This window comes from Pteropus vampyrus, unplaced genomic scaffold (assembly GCF_000151845.1).
Source record: "Pteropus vampyrus isolate Shadow unplaced genomic scaffold, Pvam_2.0 Scaffold15, whole genome shotgun sequence".
In the NCBI taxonomy this organism is placed as follows: Eukaryota; Metazoa; Chordata; class Mammalia; order Chiroptera; family Pteropodidae; genus Pteropus; species Pteropus vampyrus.
The window spans coordinates 3,490,383-3,511,788 of record NW_011888796.1 but is presented as its reverse complement, the minus strand read 5'-3'; the positions used below and the strand labels follow the sequence as shown (position 1 = coordinate 3,511,788).

Below are 21,406 nucleotides of genomic sequence, written 5' to 3'. Positions count from 1 at the left end.
ATAATTGTAAGAACTTTTATAGAGAAACTGCTGGTTCTTTTCTCATGAGTCTAGTGGGAATATCAGCAGAATGTGGACTTATATAGTAGGTTATTTTTAGAGAGGGTAAAATTGAACAAAAGCCATTTCAGATAATTCAATGGTGAATTCAAATGAAGAGTAAAACACATTAAGACAGAAAAAGAAACTATGTTAAAAAGTTGCGTAACTTTTAAAACATAGATTGGCTTGTAGGTATGAGAGAAGATAGCAGGTAAAATTTCAGATAGAGGATAATTTTGATGATGAAGGTACAACTAATTATGTGAGAATAAAGAAGAATCTTTTAGAAAGGAAAATAAAACTTTGAGATTTCGATAAGATAGGAAAAACGAAATATGAAAAGCAATTTAATTTTATTTAGGGACTGTCCATACATTTATATCATCATCAAAATTTGTCGTCACTGTCTTTCATCTTCTTTCCCCTACTGATTCTCTTCAAGACAGGCTCTAGTGTGGTGTGGTGCAGTGCAATTCTAGCTTGTCAATCGTGACCAGTATGGCTTAGGACTAAATGTTTGCTCATTAAAACATACAAAAGTGAATGATTTTGAATTAGTTACTTAGACTTCTGAGCTTCATTTACGTCACAAAAAATGAGTCTATGTTTCTGATGTGACTATAGGATTGTTGGGACAGTCAAATGAAATCATATGAAAGTGCTTTAAAAACTGAAGACTTCACAAAGGTTAATAATTGTTTTTATAACTATAGATTTAATACAGCATGATAAATATTTGAGTATTCAATATATCAGAATCAGGGTTGTAGACTTTTGAATTCAGGAAGATTTACTCTTTGCCTTTAAGATACTTCTAATTTGGTGAAGAAGCAAATAAAATAATGCAAATGTCTGTAATATATGGCAGAATATGAAAAGGATAATGAAAGGTTCAGCCAACCTAGATTTTGGCTTGAGTTAAAGAGATACCCACCTGAATCTGCTCTAAGTCTATGAGACTTGGTATGCTACAAGTGACAGAGTGAGCATTTTGACCTTTTCACATATATTTTCTGCTTTTTGAGCTTTTAGGTAAGAGTAGACATTTTTCCCCCCAAAGCATTTTATTATTATTATTTTTTATTAAAGTATGGTTAGCATACAATACTGTATTAGTTTCAGATGTGAGTGGACAGATTTTTAACTTGGGTTGCCATGTAGTGAAAGTCTAAACTTGGGTTCTCCAATGGCTGTACATAGGAGCTTGTTGACTTTTTAGGTGTGTAGTCAGTAGCTGAATCAAAAGTACCATAAAGAATGTACAATTTTCAGACTTGATGAGTATTTTCAATGAGATAGGTTCCAGACTGTAACATACTTGACAGGGGCATAGAGGGCTGAAGAGGTACTTAGGAACTTTTACTGCAACCCCTTTGAAGGTACCTTTTACAGGGTCCTAGAATTAGCTTGACTATTTCTCATATTGAGCAATCTTTCTATTATGTGATGCAGTAAACTTTCTTATGGACTTTTGTGTTTGGAGTTTTTTGTTTTTTTCAGCCCCAAATGACACCCCTCTTCATCTATTGTTCTGTTTCTTTTACATTTTATTGGATATGCTATAGGCTTGATTGAGGGGAGAACTTGATTGAGGGGAGAACTTGATTGAGGGGAGAACTTGAGGGCAGCCAGGAATACAAAGAGGAGAATGATTCAGGAAGCAGGACATAAAAGGAAATAAAGATAACAATAATAGCTAATATTTATTAGCACTGTTCTAAATGCTTTTCTTATATTATCTCACAACAACCCAGGATATTGATATTTTAATATACATATTAGTTAAATGAAATATTAATTGAATATTAAATAATAATTTTATTTACCTTTGTTATAGACTAGGGAACTGAACTATAGTGCTTTGCACATTGGGAGGCAGGGTTTATGCTAGGGCTATTTGATTCTAGAGACCGAACCCTTGACACTACCACATATTGCTTCTTAGAGATAACCTGGAGGCCCCTTTGGGTAAAATTCTCTGCTTCCACTTCTTTAAGTGTGATAGCCATTAGAGATAATAGATGAATATGTAAGGCCAGAAACTTGGGAGGGGTGGAGGAGGTGGAGGATGTGAAGTATTACAGAATTTATTACTCAGTTTAAGATTGAATGAAGGTATTAGAAAGGAAAGAAATGGAATATAATTTACTTTGCAAATTGGGGGAAAGGGAATTTTGGTGAGGCTATTGTAATGACTAGATTTTATGCTATAAGCATGAAAACTTGATGTATGAATAGTTTAGTAAGAGCTTATGATCACTAATTTATAGACTCTGGCTGTCCAATAGAAATATAATATTAACCATGCATGTAATTATAAATTTTTTGGTAACCACATTAAAGAGGGTACAAAGAACAGGTGAAATTAGTTTTAATAATATATTTTACTTACTATATTAAAAATATTATTTCAACAACTAATATAAAAGCATTCAACAACTTATAAAAATATCAGTGAAATATTTTACATTCTTTTATTCTTAGTAAGTCTTTGAAATTGGTGTATATTTTACACTTAAACATTTCTCAGTTCAAACTAGCCATATTTCACATGCTCAATTGGCCACATTGGCCACTGACTACCTAACTGGACAGTGCCTTTATATACCATTAGAAAATGAAAGATTGGTGCTGTTGCTGTGTTCATTAACAGTTTCTGATTGAATTACAAATAGATGGCTTCTCCTCCCTCTGTGTATAGCAAACAAAGAGTGACTGGCAGTCTGGGGCTGAAAGGCATCGTTATTCAGTTGTGTCCAGAGAATCTGCTCAGGAGGGGAACACATTTTTTATACTCAGTAAGAAAAGGAGGGGAAAGATTTACCAAATGTTTAAGCTTCCTGCTGTTTGAGGTTCTGTGGATGTTATTTAGTTAGAGGGATAGTGCTTTTCTGTAGACAGGGGTCTGGAGACTGGAGAATCACACAGTTCTTACTCTTGAAATGTGGTTGGTTCAGGGATTCTGTGCTTCTATCTGGAACCCTTCATGTTACTGATTTGCTTTTTATAGGATTTAATATGTTTAAGGTTACATTCCTCAGGCAGGAATTTCTAAAAGCTGCCTTTTTCTCAAAAACAAAAAAGAAACAACAACAACAAAAATCCCCCTTAAAAACCCACACAAACCTAATAATAAACTTACCACATAAAAAATGACAGTAAATCTTGCCTAACTGTAAAAGTATGATATGCATTCTTTGTAAAAATTTGGGTAATGGAGATATGTACTTTTACATGTTTAATGAACAGATCTTCAGCAGAAGGAAGTGTTCTCATATTCTCACTTTGGCTTCCTCCTATAGTACTGGGGTTTCCTGGGCAGTAGCAGCAGTCCAGTGAATCCAGAGCTTCTTTGGTTTGCATAGGACAGGTAGTGAAGATTTTATTTCCTTTAAGGAGAGAGTGAACAAATGGCAGGTATGTGTTCTTCCTGGCTATGTTATATTTGTATATTGTTTTGTATTAGATGTTGTCTAAGAGCCTATATTTGACACATTTAATTAAAAATCTTAGAGAGTTATCTGTAAAATTGTACGATTTATAAAATTAAACAGCAGCTATAGGACTTGTGTTAACTTGTTGAGTGATACCAGGTTAAAATACAATTTCTGCTCTGTACATTTTAACACACCAGAATGTACTTTTATCATCAGTTTCTATTTTCCGAGTTTTTAGTTTTAGTGATACGCTGATGTTATCAGTATATGAATATAGTCTTTTTGCCATGACCAGTTGTGTTTTATTTATTGTACATATGGTCTTGGTTTAAATGGGGTTGAGAGAGATTTGTGGAGACCAATGCTTACCATTTTGGGGCTGGGTGATGGGAACAGGTAAGCTAGGAATATACTTGGAAGAAAGAATACAATAGCCACTTGGGAAGAACTTAAGATGAGGTGAAAAAGATGTTTTGAGAAAAGTTACAGAATTTTTTAAAAAATAAATGATTTATGTACAAAACTTAGTCATTAGCAACATAATCAGATTTTATAGAATTTGGGTAGAAAACATATTAGAGAACTTTGAAATTCCTATTTATTATGTTCATATTTTGTGTGGATGAAATATAGAAGTCTCTTAGTTGTTTCGAATTTGACCCCCCTGTGGCTTTTTAGACTCTTAACTAATTATCACAGTCTTAGATATGGAGGGTCACAAGATTTAGTTTGTACCGTCTTTTAGTTAAAAGTTAACATTGAATGACTTTAGACTAGATTTCATTAACCTGTCCATATTTTCTGCTGGAAGGTTAATAGCTATATTGATCCTTGTCATGGAGTTATTATTGATTTATAATTCTAGAGTGGCCATGAAAACAATAAATACTCTTTAAATATTAAGTATTATATTTATTAGAACATTCCTTAATACAAACTAGTTCCTTCATTAATCCATACTTAATTTTAGTTATTATAATGATCTGTCCTTAGCCACCCATCACAGTTTTATGCCTGTCTTTCTTTAGCTCTTAGTCATATAAGAACATTTGCGAGAGTATGCTTAAGACATCATTGACCTCGGGATGACTCAGGAAAATTTTCTTGTAAAGGGTGGTTATTACAGTGGAGTGGTTTCGTATCTGCTGTTGCCCTGCTGCTTCAGAAAGTTAGCCTAAGTTAAAGAATTCAGGTTTTGGAGTTATATGGATTATCCTGAATCTTGTCTCTCTTTGATCCTTCACTATCCCCGGGCAAGTTACTACACCTTTGTTTTCTCAACTGCAATTGGGAAATAATAGCAATCACTTCTTAGGGTCATTATGAGTACCCACATCAAGTACTATCTCTATCGTTAGGGATAATTGCAGCTTATTGTTTTTTTCTCTTTAATAAAGACTTAAATTTTTTTTAGAGCAGTTTTATGTTCACAGCAAAATTGAGAGTAAGGTACAGAGATTTCCCATTTAATCCCTGCCCCATCATATGCCTCCTCCATTATCAGCATTCTCCACTAGAGTGGTGCATTTGTTACAGTTGATGAACCTGCATTGACACATCAGTCACCCAAAGTCCATAATTTACCTGAGGGTTCACTCTTGATCTTGCACATTCTGTGGGTTCAGACAAATGTATAATGATGTGTATCCATTATTATAATACATATACAGAATATTTTCACTGCCCTCTATGCCTATTCTTCTTTCTTACCACCCCCCACCCCTCCCCCACCCCCCGCTTCCAGCCGTGGATAACCCCAGATCTTTTTATTGTCTCCATAGTTTTACCTTTTCCAGAATGTTATGTAGTTGGAATCAAATAGTATGTAGCCTTCTCAGAGTGGCTTCTTTGTCTTTAAGGTTCCTTCATTTCATGGCTTGATAGTTCATTCCTTTTTAGCACTGAATAATACTCCATTGTCTGGATGTACCAAAGTTTATTTATTTACTCACCTACTGAAGGATGTTTTGGTTGCTTCCAAGTTCTGGCAGTTGTGAATAAACATCCATGTGCAGGTTTTTGTGTGGACATTAGTTTTCAACTAGTAACTATTTTTATTGAACATTTACTTATTTTAACCAGATACCGTGTTAGGTCCTTTACATGCAGTATATTATTTAATTCTTATGTATATTATAGATTATGTAAAGTCCACGGCCCATAGTGATATATGTCCAGTAACTGGTTGCTTTTATTTCTTTCTTTGTTAGTTCCAAGCATGTAGTTTAATCAGAAGTTGAGGCTGTTAAGAAGAGAGAAAGAACCGAACATTCTGATCAGACTTAAAGGACTTATTAGAAAGTTGACAGTGGTTTGAAGGTGAAATGTATATTAAAGTGTAGGTCAAGGATAATCTACATGGTACTCAGGAAGCTTGTTAAAATGTAGAGTTTTGGGTTCATCCTCAGGAACTCAGACTTTATGAATCAGAATCTCTGGTTATGAAGCCCAAATTCTGCAATTTTACTAGCTTAATACATAATTCTGATTCATTATGAAGTTTGAGAATCATCTTTTTAATTTATTCTTCCTAATGCTGAAGAAATGATTCTTGTGATTTTTAAATAGTTATTTTTCTCTCATATAATAAGCTTTCTATTTTATTGGTGATGGAGGTGGTAAATTTTTTCCATTTAAATTTTTACACATGATTATATAATATGATTTTCCTATGTTATGAGGGTAGTAGGGTTAGTGGTATTTATTCATTCAACTAGTATTTATTATTACTTATTTGAGGAATGGTTTTATTTTTTCATAAATATATGTTTTTTTTGAATAGGATATGAAAGGAAGGCAAATTGAGAACATACTTTATGATGCTAAGTGGAGAGGTGAAGAGAGTGGTTTTCTGGTGCTAAGTAGAAGAAAACAATAACTACAAATAATTTACATAACTAATGGATTATTAAAACCCAATGGAAATTTGCAAGGAGTTTTGGTATGGGTCATTTTTTAATCATATTAGTTAATGAAAAGTTATATCAGGACTGCTTAGCTTCTGTGTTTTTTGATAGTTGCCTTGCCTCCTTAGAACACTCTTTTGGGTTTTGTCTGTGTTGGCTTCCTGGAAAGTCTTACTTCACAATTTGGGAAATTTGTTGCATCCCTACAGTGCTTCATATGGACTTCAGCTTTCTTAGATTCTTCAGGTAAAATTTCATCCAAAGGGACCAACGAATTGCTTCAGGTCATAATTTTAAACAGGTGTTCAGAAGACTACATTTCAGTCTTTGCACTGGTATTTTTAGCCCCCAAATTTTTCTCCAGCATCCACTTTAATAATTCTTATGGGTAAAGGAACTCTATTTTTAATATCTGTAGTTTTGTTCATTCTCAGAAACTAGGTCATCGGGGCTTTGTCATTGTTCGTGAAAAAGGTATTGTACACTTTTTTTAGGAGCATTCTTAGACTGAATGAAGCTAAAACATCTTAGAAATTGTTGCTCTGTTTTAAATATTCATAGGATATAATTTTGCATATTTTAAACTCATTCTCTTTGCCAGTACAATAATATTTATCTCTGGGAACTTTGGCTATCCTATTGTGTTATTTAGAATTCTTTTAGGGCTTTTACTGACAGCCCCTGTTTTTTACCATGATATTGGTTTTAATGCATTATTCTCATAGGTTCTGTTTCCTCTTCCTTTCTCAACTGTACTTGCATCCATTTCTCATCTTGCACCTATTTTTGACGAGAAGTGGTAAATATTTTCTCATGGACTATCATGTTTTTGGAAAGTAGTTTTCCAAAGTGATCGAGACCACGCTGAATTTTATTCCTTCTAGATAGCCATGATGTATCCGTAAGAATCTGGACAAGGAAACTATTCACACTAGGTATTTCTGCCAAGAAAATTTAATATAGGGAATGGGTTGTATAGGTATTAGAGGGCTGAACAAGCAACAGGGGAACACTGGAGTAACACAGAGACACTAATTGCAGAAAGCAGCAACAATCCATTGGACTGGGGGAACAAAGAAAAGCTTGGAGTAGAGTTTGTGTTCAAAACCTCTGGAGGGGGTACTGCTTGGATGTAGCTGATACTTCTGAGGGATACTTTTGAGAGTGCCAGAAAAAACTGGTGGCTGTCACCAGCTTCTGTTGCTGGGGTGGAAGGTTTATCCTGGGGCAATATTGACTGTAAAAAGTAAGTTTCTCCTCATACCCTTATTGGAAGTATGAGGAAGCTAGCTGGCAGAAGAGAAAAATGGTTTCCAGAGTTCTGTTTTCAGTGTTAGTGAGCTGAGCATTAAAGGGTGGATTTAGAGTTTAGAGACAATAGCTGGATAACAAGTACATAGAGCCTTTTCTTCTTCTGGTTATACAATGGCATAGGCTTTTGGTCTCTTAGTCCTTTTCTTAGCCACTGGGACCCCACATGCTCTTAGTATCTAGGATTTGGAATGAAAAGAATTATTATTATTATTTAAAATTAACTTTAGTTAATGTGATTTGGAGGCATGAGACAGGACTACTTACTCTAAGATATCTGTGTCACAGCCTTTCATGGGACCTGAGATTTAATCATTAGATACTCATTTCTTTGGGTCTTCAGGGGTTTCTGTTTTTCAAAATTCTTTATTTAAAAAATAAAGAAAAAATTTGTGGTGGAAATAATGATGCTGTAGACCAGAGGTTAAAAATTGGTTGCTTATTGACTCAACAGTGGCCTGCAGTGGGAACCAATCTTTGAACAGAAGATTATACTTTCTCTCTAAGTATAATATTTTTCTTCCTGCAGAGCTTCTCAAATTTTAAGCTGTATGTGAATTATTTGGGGATCTTGTTAAAATTCAGATTCTGATTCAGATTCTGATCGGTCCCTGGATAGGGCCTGAGATTCTGCATTTCTAAAAAGCCCTCAGGGGAGGTTGAAGTTACTGGTCCCTAGACCAGACTTTTCTTCTTCTTTCCCTGCTTTGAGAACTTCTGGTCTGGCTTGGATCCACTGTTGGATCTGTGTTCAGGTGGTTGAATGGTGAGTGATCTTAAAGTCAGTGTCTTGCAAGCCTGCCTAACTTTCTAGAAATATTTTGAGCAATCTTAGTAGAGGTATCAACAGCTGTTTCTTTCTAGGTGGGAACATAAGAGCAATTTCCTCTGATTAGATTAACTTTTCTTCCATATTTTTGATGCTGCCCTGGATACAGAGGCTTACCTGTCGCTTGTAATTTTCCTGGATCATCTGAGGCTTTTCAGCAATTGTGTATGCGTTTAAGGGAAACTGATTAATAGGAGATAAGATAGAAGGACAACTAGCAAATTCATGCATTAGATACCTTGCCCTTATTAAAGTCATTATTTTTGATTAAATACGCTATCTATGGATTTAAAAAACTGCATTTGGTTTGAATTTCATACTATAGTTGACCCTTGAACAATGTGGAGGTTAAGGGTCTCTCCCAGCCCCACCCCCCTAAATTTAACTACTAATAGCTTACTGTTGACTGGAAGCTTTATCGATAACATAAACAGCAGACTATAGCATAGTTTGTATGTTATGTGTATTATATATTATATTACAATAAAGTAAGAGGAAAGAAAATGTAATTAAGAAAATCATAAGGAATAGAAAATATATTTACAGTATTTATTGAATAAATTCTGTATATAAGTGGACCCACACAGTTTAAACCCATTGTTGTTCAAGGATCAACTGTAATTGTATTTCCACACTTTTGACACTTCATATACTTAAACTTGTTATCAAAGTATATAGTCTTGCCTTGAGCCACATAAATGGTAGTCCATCTTAATGGAACTTTGAATACAGCCCAAATTTATGAAGTTAATTGTTCTTTGCATTTGGATTTTACTTTACCAATGCATACTTGGATTACATGAATAAAAAGTTAATCTTTTATTCAGTTGCCATCTTTCAAGATCCTCTCTTTGCCCCCTCCTTCCACCCGCTACTGGATCTTTCTTTTTGTCTTTACAGACCTAGATTTTCAAAGGTTCTAGATCCTTCTTTTTTGTCTGTCGGTGCTTTATATGAGTGTTATCCTTAAATTTTTAATTCAGGCTGTGGATAGTAATTTAAGCTCGGAATAGAGAAATGATTGATTTCTTCATCAGCTGAGGTGAAGGAGTTAAAATGAAAGTTAACAATTCAGGGGATTCCTACAGAAAAGAAGGTTGGAAAAAGTTCAGTTTGAGGATCCTAGGCAAAGCATTTTGATTGGCATATAGAGACCCTTGCATGCACACAAACGTCCATATTTGAATATTTATAGAAGGTAATCTGTCAAAATTACTGTTATTTTAATTTGCTAAGCTTGGCTGATTGCTGCAGTTGGATGTTAGTTGAATTCTAGATGAGAAACTGTAAATATGATCTGGTGTGGAACATGCTTTTTGTCCTTGAAGCTGTTTGGATATTCCTGTTTTTCTCTCTTCCCCTCTCCTCTCCTCTTTTCTCCTCCTCTCCCATTCCCCTCCCCTCTTTGCAGTGGGGCCTTTTTGTATTAGCTGAATTTTTTCATGTTCTTTTATAGGGAAAAAATTTAAAGTAGGGTGATAATGGTAAATATATGTAAATTTTTTTTAGTTAAAAAATTTTATTGACATTTAGTGATCAAGAATTGTTTAAATAGAGTTAACTATTTGTCTAGTCTTAGTTTCAAAGGAGCTAGCCCTGGAGAGTTCAAACCTAGGGATATATATCTCATTAGAATGGCCTATGAGGTTTGTGTGAGATATATTTCATGTTAACAACAAGGAAAATATATGATTGTAGATAATGTTATTTCCTTCTTTTGTCTCATTTTGAACAGTTGATAATTTCAATGACCCAGATTCAAGCAATAATCTCCTTCTTTGGAAATATCGTGGTTTCAGCAGCCTCTGATATTCTAGGGGAAGGAAGGTAAGCCATTTTCACAGTTAATATTGAAATAACTTTATTGATAAATCAAATTTTAATCTTTTTAAAAGTTAGGAACCCTTTTTCTCTTTAGGTATAGAAAACACTATTATTTATTGATGCCGTATCACTATTCCTCAAAGATTCCACTGAGACTACATTATTTAAGCTCTAGAGATGATACACTGACTTTCTAAAAATCATATGACTTTTTTTGGAACAGGACTATATTCTGTGCTTTATCTGCTAGGCTATCTTGTCTCTTTTACATAGCTCTTCTTACCTGGATAGTTTTATTTTTACACATATAACCACCTGACAGGACTAAGTCTTACTTTTTTTATTTTTTGTTTTTGATGTTTTCATTTCTTTATCTCTTGTGAACTGTCCTAACTGGGTCCATTTTGTTGGTTATTACTTTAGCAAGAAACTATGTCAAGTACTCTGTCTCAGTGTTACTTAAGTAATGACTTTGGGGTTTCAGGAATGTGGGATCTCAGGAAGATATTTTATGTTTAGCAAATTAAGAGTGGAACTTTTAGAGCATTCTTTCTGTCTTTCACAAGCATCGATCTTCATTCTCATTTAACAAACATTTTTGTGGCAGATCAATCTTCTTTCTAGGAGCTTTTTTTATAATCTTTTACTTGTTACTATGGTCACTTTTCCCAATTCTTTTTTTGACCATCCTCAAATTATTTCCCATGTATCTCATCCTAGTTCCTCATTATCCTCCTAAGAGAATTATTTATCCAAGTCTGTAGCTATCCTTTGGCTGAAGAGCAAGATTATTAATAATTCCTTAGAATGTTACCCTAGCTCCTAATTTTGTAATGGTTCACCATCTGTTCACTGTATAAAGGGCTCAGAAATGTCTGTTGCACCTAATGCATCACAGATGTGGAAATAATAATAAAATTTACATAGATATAAAGTGAACTCACGCTAATATACTCCCTTGTGTTTTGCCATTCTCATATTCTTGATATGTTTAGAGACTTATTTTGCTAAATGTTTTCAAATTTTTTAAGGTGAATTAGGTATGTTAATCTTATTTAACTAGCCTGCTTGTGGTTAAGTATGTTAAAACTCAGTTGAATAAAATCTAAGTCAGTAATATAAAAAGTAATGAACTGTTTTACAGTAAGATATGGAAAATTAACTGTACTTCTTGCTATAAGAAGAACATATAGCACTCTACAGTGGATAAAGATTTCCTAAGGAAATTAAATTTGCTAAAGGTTAATTCTACCATGATAGTAAATGTTGGGAATTGACATCCAAATGTCAAATTTCATATGCAAATTTTAGCTTCCTACTGATTTTTTTTCCTCCAGAGGAAGAATCTTAAAACTCAAAATTGTTTAGATGGGATTATATGCTATTTTAAGAATTAAGAAACAGGCTTTATTTTTATGCAAATAATCGAGCAGTGTGAGTAACCAGTGGATTGCTGTACTTCCTGATAGATTTTTTTTTAAAAAAGCCCTTAATGGAAACTTAATATTCAGGTGTTTTTTTAGAAAATATTTTAGTTTGTAATAATGATGTGGGATCTAAGTGATTCCTACAATATTTGATTGTCCACAATGTTTTTCATTGCTTCAGAAAGAAAGGATGCAGTGTATTGTTTAATAATTTTCGTTATGACATTTTATATATAGGGTAAACACTAAGATTAATCATATTTTAGGTAATTTATGTGCCACTGAGACAAATTCAGACCTCCATTTTTTTCTCTCCTTAATATCATAAGAGTGTTATATATCACTTTATCAATTAGTAAATGTGAAGGTAAAAATCGAAAATGAAGATTTTTTTATTTTCAGTTCAGCATATAAAGAGCTTTTAGAAATTATCACTCTATCCTAAGAACAAGTAAAAAACTGAACAAACTGAAAATTCAACATCTCTTCTTAGATCTTTCAGAGAAATGAGGTCACTAGCCATACTGTTAACCCCCAAATTGAAGAAACAGGCAAATACAGAGAATGACAACTTATCCTAGCTGAAACCCAGAGCAGAAATTTCCAAAGGAATCAGTACTGGGTAGGAAAGCATAAAGTGTAATTGATTAATTGCTGGATGCTCAATGTGGAGAAATCTGAGGTGAAAACTCCAGGGGACCCAATAATAGGTCATCTGCACACTTTCATGGTTTTACCTGCAGAAGCTCAACCAGGTCTTCATAGTGACTATCAAAGAAAAATCTCCTAGTATTTCCTGTAGGGAGAGGGGAAAGTAACCATTTTGAAATATGCCAGGGCATTCTGTTTTTCATTCCAAGATCTACCATCAAGAGAAAGTATTTTACCAGAGCCTTAACTGGTTAGGGTGTTATCAGAGCTTGGCCTGGCGGAAGAGAAGTATCCTGGTCTAGCCTGTTTTAGCTGTTCATGTGGGGGAAGGGAAATATCCAATTCTAGCCACTTCTAGCCTCTTGTTTCTCCTGATGGTGGTGCGTGGGAAACAGAGAAGAACTTAAGATAACAGCCCAGAAGCACAGGCTCACTAAAAGACTGAGACCTAATCATAGGACTATGGCAGTTTTTCCTCCCCTCACATCTTACCACATTACTAAAGACCTATTTGTTGCAGTTCCTTTTATCCAGTGCATTATATCTGGCTTTCAACAAAAGAATTACAAAGCATACCAAAAAGCAAAAAACACAGTTTAAAAAGAGACCAGTCATCAGAATCAGATTTAGATATGGCAAGGATATTGGAATTATCAGACCAGGAATTTACAGCAACTATGATTAATATGCTAAGGGCTGTAATGGAAGAAGTAGACAACATGCAAGAACAGATGGATAATGTAAGTTAGAGAAGTGGAAATTCTAAGGAAAAAAATCAAGAAGAAATGCTAGAGATCAAAAACACTGTAACAGAAATGAAGAATGCCTTTTTATGGATTGCTTGGTAGACCAAACACAGCTGAGGAAAGAATATCTCTGAGCTTGAAGAAATATCAGTAGAAACTTCTAAAACTGAAAAGAGGAAAAGATTGATTAAAAAAAAAAGCTAAAAAACAGGAAAAACATATCCAAGGACTTTGGGACAACTACAGAAAGTGTAACATATTCATAATGAGAATACCAGGAGAAGAAAGAGAAACAGGAACAGAAGAGATATTTGATGCAATAATGACTGAGAATTTTCCCAAATTAATGTCACATTTCAAATCACAGATCCAGGAAGTTCAGAGAACACAAAGCAGAATATGTGCCCCAAAAACTTCAACTTAGGTATATCATATTCAAACTGCAGAAAAATCAAGCACACAGATAATAATCTTGAAAGAAGCCAGAGGGGAGGAAAAAAGCACGTTATCTATAGAGGAGCAAAAGTAAGAATCACATCTGACTTCTTTTCAGAAACCATGCAAGCAAGAGCACTGAAATATTTAAAGTGTTAAGAGAAAAAAATGTAGAATTCTGTATCTTGTGAAATTATCCTTCAAAAGTGAAAGAGAGTAAAGACTTAGACAAACAAACATTCAGAGAATTTGTTGCTAGAAGACCTGCCTTGCAGGATATGCTAAGGGAAGTTTTTCAGAGAATGAAAATTATATAGGCCAGAAACTTGGATCTACGTTATAAAAAAGGGTGACCATTAGAGAAAGAATAAGTGAAGGTAAAGTAAAACCTTTTATTTTTTTTCTTCTTAATTGATCTAACAGATAATATAATTTCACAAAATAATAACAATGGTATATTCAATGATTATAACATATAAGTGAATGATAGCAATGATACAAGAGTTGGAAGAGAAGAATTAGGAATATAACTTACTTGCACTATCCATGAAGTGGTATAGTGTTATTTGAAAATGGATTTGGATTAGTTATAAGTATATGACACAAAATCTAGGAGAACTAAAAAAGTGAAAAAGGAAGTATAATTGGCATGCTAAGAAAGAAGAGAAAATGGAAATTATATAAAATGCTCAATTAAAACCACAAAAGATGGAAAGAGAGTAGAAGACAAAAATAGGAACAAAGAACAAGGGCAACGAATAGAAAACATTAACAAATATGGTAGATATTAATTCAGTTATATCAATAATTACTTTAAATGTCATTGGTCTAAATACATCAATTAAAAGACAGAGACTGTCAAAGTGGATCAAAAAGCAAGACCCAACTATATGTTGTCTGCAGAAACCCACCTTAAATATGAAGACATAGATTAGAAAAAGGATGGAGAAAGATATACCATGCTAACACTAATCAAAATAAAGCTAGTGTAGCTATATTAATTTCAGATGAAGCAGACTTCAGAAGGAAAATTTTCAAGGATAAGAGGAGCATTACATAAGGATAAAGAGGTCAGTTCTTCAAGAAGACATAACAACCCTTAATGTGTATGCACCTAACAGTAAGTCATCAAAATATGTGGGGCAAAAACTGATAAGAGAAAAAGGATGAATTTACTGTTATAGTTGGATATACCAACACTCTTCTATCAGAGATGGACAGATCTAGCAGGCAGAAAATCAGTAAGTTTAAACTCAACAGCACCACCAATCAACTAGATGTGATTGACATCTGTAGACTACTTCATCCAACAACAGAATAGACATTCTTCTCAAGAATGAAAATGAAATTATTGAGAAATTTCAGAGTTCTTTTTAGACTTTAATTTTTTTTCCTGTAGGGTTTACATCATAAACAAGTGATCAGAGGAAAGAAAGATAAGAAACTCATTTAAAAAATACAACAAACTGTCACCTGCCTCCCCTGTACCTCTTAAATATTCTAGGGTAAGAATTTTAAAACTGACTTTTTGGTAAAACTTAACCGTACCCCCCCCACCCCCACCGCTTGCCCTAAGTTTGGTATAATGAATGAAAGACATATGGAGATTACATAATTTTGTAAATGAAGCCTAGTTTAACAATTTTTTATTCATGGACTACTAGGAATATTTCATACAACTCTTTTGGTTCCACATAAATATTTTGGCTCCATGTAACAAAAATTTGATAACTACTATGAAATATGAATCCCTCAGGGGCTGGTCAATATTCGATGATTATTGACCTTTGCTCCTGAATAATAAAGCTAGAGATGTCTCACTGCCTTATTATTCTTTCGAGTGATCTAGAAGAGCAGAAGCAGATGAGAAACAACAGAGGCGAATTCATAAAGGAAGAGAATATTCTAATTCGATTTAGTAGCCTTTTTATCGATATTATACTTTGTATGATAACTTGCCAAAATTTTTAAAGGAGAGATGAAAATGACTTAGGTTTGATTTTTGTTGTTGTTGTTGTTTGAAATAATAGTGTTTTGAAGGGACTAGTTTCATTTTTTGGGATACTGTTAATGCAACAGAAGTCTCAGAAAGAACCTTTGGCACCCTCCATCCCCTTTCCTGCCTAAGACATTCAGATGGAAAGGCCTCCTCCAGGAAGGAAATCTTGGCATGTTCAGTTTAGCCTAATTTGAATTAAGTATGGTAGATAGGAAGGAGCCAAGCAGGCGTTTGTTTACTAGATTACCCCCTGTGTCTTCTATATTGCAGGCACTGTTCTAGACTCTGAGTGATATCAGTCAACAAAATAGACGGAAATTATTGATCTTATGGAGCTTATATTCTAATGGGATACAGATACTAAGCAAGCAAATAAGAATGCCAGATGGTTATAAGTGTTCTAGCAAAAAGTAAATACATCAGGCAGGATATTAGGGAATATTGGAGGGGAGAGTGTACTATTTTTGTATAGAATGGTCAGGGAAGGTTTCACTGAGGAGTTGAGAGTTGAGCGATGACCTAAATTTGATGAGAGATTGAGCTCTCTGGTGGATATTTGGGCAAATGAGTTTCATACAAGTTCAAAAGCCCTATGGTGAGTGCAGGGTCATATTTAGAAATGTAAATTAATTGTGTAATTATTTGTTTCATTTTTGCTTTCCCAGTAAATTCTAAGATCTATTGAAACAGTGAGGATTATCTGTCTTGCTCATCACTGTATTCTTGGCATTAAGTTCTAGACAAATACATGGTAAGCAGTGAAGCAGTGGATCAATATGGATGATTCACAAATGGAGAAGGGGAATTTTGGAGGAATCTTCCTTTTTTTTTTAAAGTTTATACTACTAAAATATTTTGAGCTGCAAACATCATTTTAGGTCATAAGAAAACAAGAGCTTTTTAGTTAGAATGATTCTTCCAAAAATCTTTATTAATTAGTAGTAGCTTTCTTGGCATGGCAAAGATTTTTATCTCTTATCCTAACTATCAGTAGGGAATCCTTTGATTTCAAATATCTGGGTCTAGACATGGGAAGACACTTGCTGTGGAAGACTTCCTTGCAGTAGAATCTGGAATCACATAGCTGGGTTGAAATTCCTGTTTGACACTTGCTAGCTGAGTACAACCCCCCCAACCCCCTCCCCTTACTTCACTTTTAAATACTTTAAATGCCTTGGTTTCCTTATCTGCAAGACAGATATCGTTATTCCCATTTCAGTATTTTTTACACCATAAACATTTTCTCTTGCATGGTGGGACTTTTCTCATTAATTTTCTAATATACTACTCATATAGACTATTTCCTTTTTTTTTTTTTTTTAAGGGAGTTACTAAGAACACAGGACTTTGGTATCAGACGTACTTGGGCTCAATAAAATCTTCCTTCTTAAAGTTACTTGTTAACGTGTGTTAAAGTTTTATCTAATGAGGGGGATGATCAGGAAGACAACCTGCTTCCAAGAGTGTTTGAGCATCAGGAGTCGAAATATTCATTTAGAAAAGGAATGCCAAGATTAAATTGCTAAGCTACGTAGAAGTCTGGTTAACTTTATAAAGGACAAGGAAACCATATCACCTTTGGGGTTAATCCTTAGAAAACTTGGAATGTAAAACATTAAGTTCAATTTAGATATCATCATGGTCTTTATCATCAAATTCAGTATTATCAAACTGGATTTCATCATCCTCTCTAGCACCAAATGTATTTGTTATTGACTATTAGCATGTTTTGGAACCTTGCCATATGCCTGCAGATTTGCAGCTTCATCTGCATTGTTTTAAAATTACATCAGCTTTGTTATCCTAATGAGGTCTGGCAGGTCAACCAATACCATATCTGAGATATTTATTCAGATCATTTCTCTCAATTTTCCTTTGATATGGCATAACCTTTTTATACCATCAAAAAACATTGCTTCTAATAATCTTTTCCCTCAACATTTTGATGACCTGAGCTTACCCTTACTCATCCTCTTTATACACCAACTCTTTTTTTTTTTTTTTCAGATTTATTCTCATTCTTACCCTGCACTTGTTTTTGCCTCCTTTACCTTTATTTTTGGGCATGGCAATACCTTGGGGCATCACAGACTCCATTCCTGTGGTGGCACACAATACAAAGTAGCACGTGGTGCAAAGTGGAACTGCATGGGTGGAAGAGTTTTGAGACCGAGTGTTTCCGAGACATGCTCAGCAGCAGCTAATTTCTTTCCTTCCCTCTTCCCTTTCCGTGTATATTACTGTTTTTTAAGGTTTTGTAGAGCAGGTCTAGAGTAACCTTTACTTTTGTGCTTTCTTAGCCTCATTACAGAGTAGACCTACCTCTCTTCTTGGGTCTTTACTGAATGTCCCAAGGATTCAGTAAGGACTTTTCATCTTGCTTGTAATAACTTGAATGATTCTTGGCCCTGTATGAGCTCTGGGAATTATTCAGCTTTAGCTACTTGGTAATTTTTCTTTCCAAGTTGTTTTTGATCAGTCTTTTGGGTTTTCACTTAATGCACATGCGGATTGGTATTCAAGGGGGTTATTATTATTTTTCCCCCATCAGTCTTGGCGTAGCTCTCTCACTTCAGGGAGTTCCCCCCCCACCCCCACCCCAAATAATTGTTGCCTTGGCCTTTCTGTACAGTGATCTCTTTTTCTTTTCAACTTAGCAATGCACTGGATTCCATTTGGGTTTTTCCTCCTACATACCAAAGTCCCAAAAATGCTTTTGGAAAGATAGCCCAGGTAATTTATGATTATAAGGCTCACCTATTTTGTTTCCTTTTTCTTAGGAATCACTTTTGAGCTGCCTGTTGTCCAGGGTCAGATACATAGTCGTCCAGTTTTTTAGTTGTTACTGGAAGTTAATTCTGGATCTGTTACTTCCTCATGGGTGAAAGTAGAGACCTCTTAACACTTTTACAATGAACAGTGATATTCTTAGCAAGTGATACATCTCACCTATTTCAAATTGTATTCAAATACTATTTGTAAAAATCTATTTTTCAAATGTTGCCTAAATTAAATTTATCTTTGTAACAGCATTTCTGTTATTCTTCCACACATAGCTGTAAATAAAACCTGCTTTGGCTGCTCTTCATCTAATATTAGTTAGCAGTCAACTGATGCATTAAATTAAGGTTGGTGTAACTCTAATGATTTATAATAGCTGATTCTTCATGGTACTTCTGTGCCTCGCTGAAGATTGCTGGCTGTTTTATGGTACCTTCTAAAATAAAAACCAGGATTCCATAACTATAAAAACATCAACTTAAAAACTCTTGCTTAGTATAGGTACTTTTTATTAATAAAAAATATTTTATATTTCAACTTTTGAGATACAGCGAAATAGTATAAATTTAGTACTATCATTATTTCTTTAAAATTTCTTGTTAGTTGAAAAACACTGGTAATTGGCAGTAGAATGTAAACATAAATTGGTGTTATAGAGATTTAAGTTTCGAATTATGAAAAAAGGATGTGTTTGGTGAAGAACAATACACTGGCCTAATTTTTTTTTTTTGAAGGTTACAAGGGGCTCATGAAAGAGTTAATGACTCTCATGCATGTGAGAGTTGACTCATTTGGTCATATGAGCTTCATTCTTTATCATTAGTGCTTATAGCATTTTAGTTACTGTACTAGGTGCAAGGTACCTTACCTGGTAGTCATTGTGTATCTATGCTCTTCTTGGAAGATACTTGAAATTCTTAGGGGAATGTTTGATTTGTATGTTGTCTGCTCAGGCTTAACAAAAGACACTTTTAACTCTGGTATCAGAATTGTACATTGTAAATCTTAAGGAAATATATTGAAGAAATTTATAGCCATAATTTTTATATATCTCAAGGGATGAGGGTCAGGGTTATAATTATAGGTGAGAGAACTATGAATGCATTAATTCTGGCATGACCACAATATGTCTGAATTTGATTCTGTTACTTTTTATAATTTCTTAAAGAATGTTTCTGATACCCCTAAAAAATTACTGCTTCAAAAAAATCCATTGAATTTGGTGTAGTAAAAGAGTGTTTACTCTTTACTCTTTTTAGTAGATAGATATAAAATGCAAACATCTAATTATTCAAGATCTTTTAGATACTAATTCACTTGTGAGAAAAATTCAAACTGATATACGATAGTCACTAGATCCATTTGTCAAAGCTGCTTTTGTTTTTGGTCTGCTGTTGCTAAAAGAGATTGGTTTACCTCTTGTGTTGCCTAGGCAACACGGACACACTACATTTCGTTCTCCTAAATAGCTAACCATTGAAATTCATGGAGTATGTATGTTATTTTGGTAGTGTGTTCTCTCGTAACTCTGCCCCTTGTTCAGCCAAATTATATTGCTAAAGAGTAATAATCCCTTGATCAGCCAAATCATATTCTTTTGATTCATTTGGAGTCAAGAACAAGGACTCCATAGTTATACAGATCTGGCTGTGAATCTTGGTTCCTCGTGGTTTTATGAACTTAAGCAAATTACTTTACACTCTGCTGGTTTATTTGATATTAGTGTAGTAGTTGAGCAGACTCTGGAGCCAGTTTGTGAGGATTTGAATCCTGGCTCTGCTATTTTTGTAAGTGTGATTTGGAGCAAGTTATACTAACTTGACTGCCTCTTCTTTCTCATCTGTACATTTGGGATAATAATAGTACTTATCTGTAAAACACTTCGAGTAAGCCTGAACAATAAGTACTCAATAAATATTTGCTATTATTATCTTCAATAAAATCATGATCAATAAAAAAATAGAGTTGTTATGAGACTGAATAAATAAAGTAAATAAAATGCTTTGCACAAGGACCCAGTACATGTTCAGTAAGTGATGATACTACAATGGGATTGATGGTAATTATGATGTAGCAGATGTGTCCATGGAATAAACATAGACCCAAAATTTGTAACGGAAGAGACCACACTGGAACTCTGTTGCTAATTGGTCAAAACACACAGAGTGAGTTCCAGCACTCTGTTAAGTCACTGCACGAAACAAATCAACTTTTCTATCTCAGCTGGTACAGAAGATATGGTAGATGAAAAATCTTATTCAATAAGACTTCAGAATTATAATCTTACTGTACCTATTGTGATAAAGTACAGTTTAGGATAGGCCATACTCCATGGATGGCCAAGAAAGTACTGAGAAAACCTTTTATAAGGATATTATGTAAAACTTCTCCCAAAATCAAGAGTTATTCAGAAACTGTGAAAAACAGATAGGGAGATAGGATGTAGGCTGCTACTATTCTACCCAACCTTAAAATATGTTTTCTCCTTCTTCTTTAGTAATAGAATGCAGATTTTTTTTTTTTTTTTTTTGCTTAGCACGTTGATGCCTTTGAGAAAAGACTATGTTTTCCAGCTATGTGATTAAATTTTGAGAAAAGAGATGAAAGCAGAAGTATTATGTGTGTGCTTGTAAAGGGTACCAACTTAGCTGGAAGAAACCTCTTTTTTTTGCAATTCATTTCTCTTCTTCTTTTTGACCTTTATTGAAGGTATTATAACTGGAGTTTTAGCAAACATTTTGGACCATGAGGAGATCTTGATGATGGAAGCCAGGCACCTGGAATGATGGAAGAGAAAGTTAGAAGCTTGGGTCCCTGAGGAGATTGCAACCACTATCTCTACATTGCCTATCTCTAGATTTCTTTTACAAAAGGAAAAAATAAACATTAATCTTGTTTAACTAAGCTACTGCTGTCTTGGGGTATTCTGTAATGTACAGAACATTAATAGTTTTTATAGGTTACTATCGTTAACTTGTTATGCCATTGTTAAATGAAGTATTTATAACTATGTAGATT

General features: G+C 34.2%; 1 protein-coding gene and 1 pseudogene across 9 annotated transcripts in view; one reads left to right on the top strand and one right to left on the bottom strand.

The window, feature by feature from the left end:
• The window catches only part of FUT8 (fucosyltransferase 8), a 205,222-nt gene that overhangs the window by 42,571 nt on the left and 141,245 nt on the right, over positions 1 to 21,406 (top strand). For 6 of the 9 annotated variants that reach the window (XM_011384264.2, XM_023526973.1, XM_011384247.2 and 3 more), the window contains one exon: positions 10,261 to 10,352. The exons of 2 other annotated variants lie outside the window; for them this stretch is intronic. The gene's annotated coding sequence lies outside the window, so the exon portion shown is untranslated. Of the gene's footprint in view, positions 1 to 3,344; positions 3,460 to 10,260; positions 10,353 to 21,406 lie in introns of all 9 variants that reach the window. One more of the 9 variants, XM_011384282.2, reaches the window with a different exon arrangement.
• On the bottom strand, positions 17,200 to 17,715 carry LOC105308321 (annotated as a pseudogene).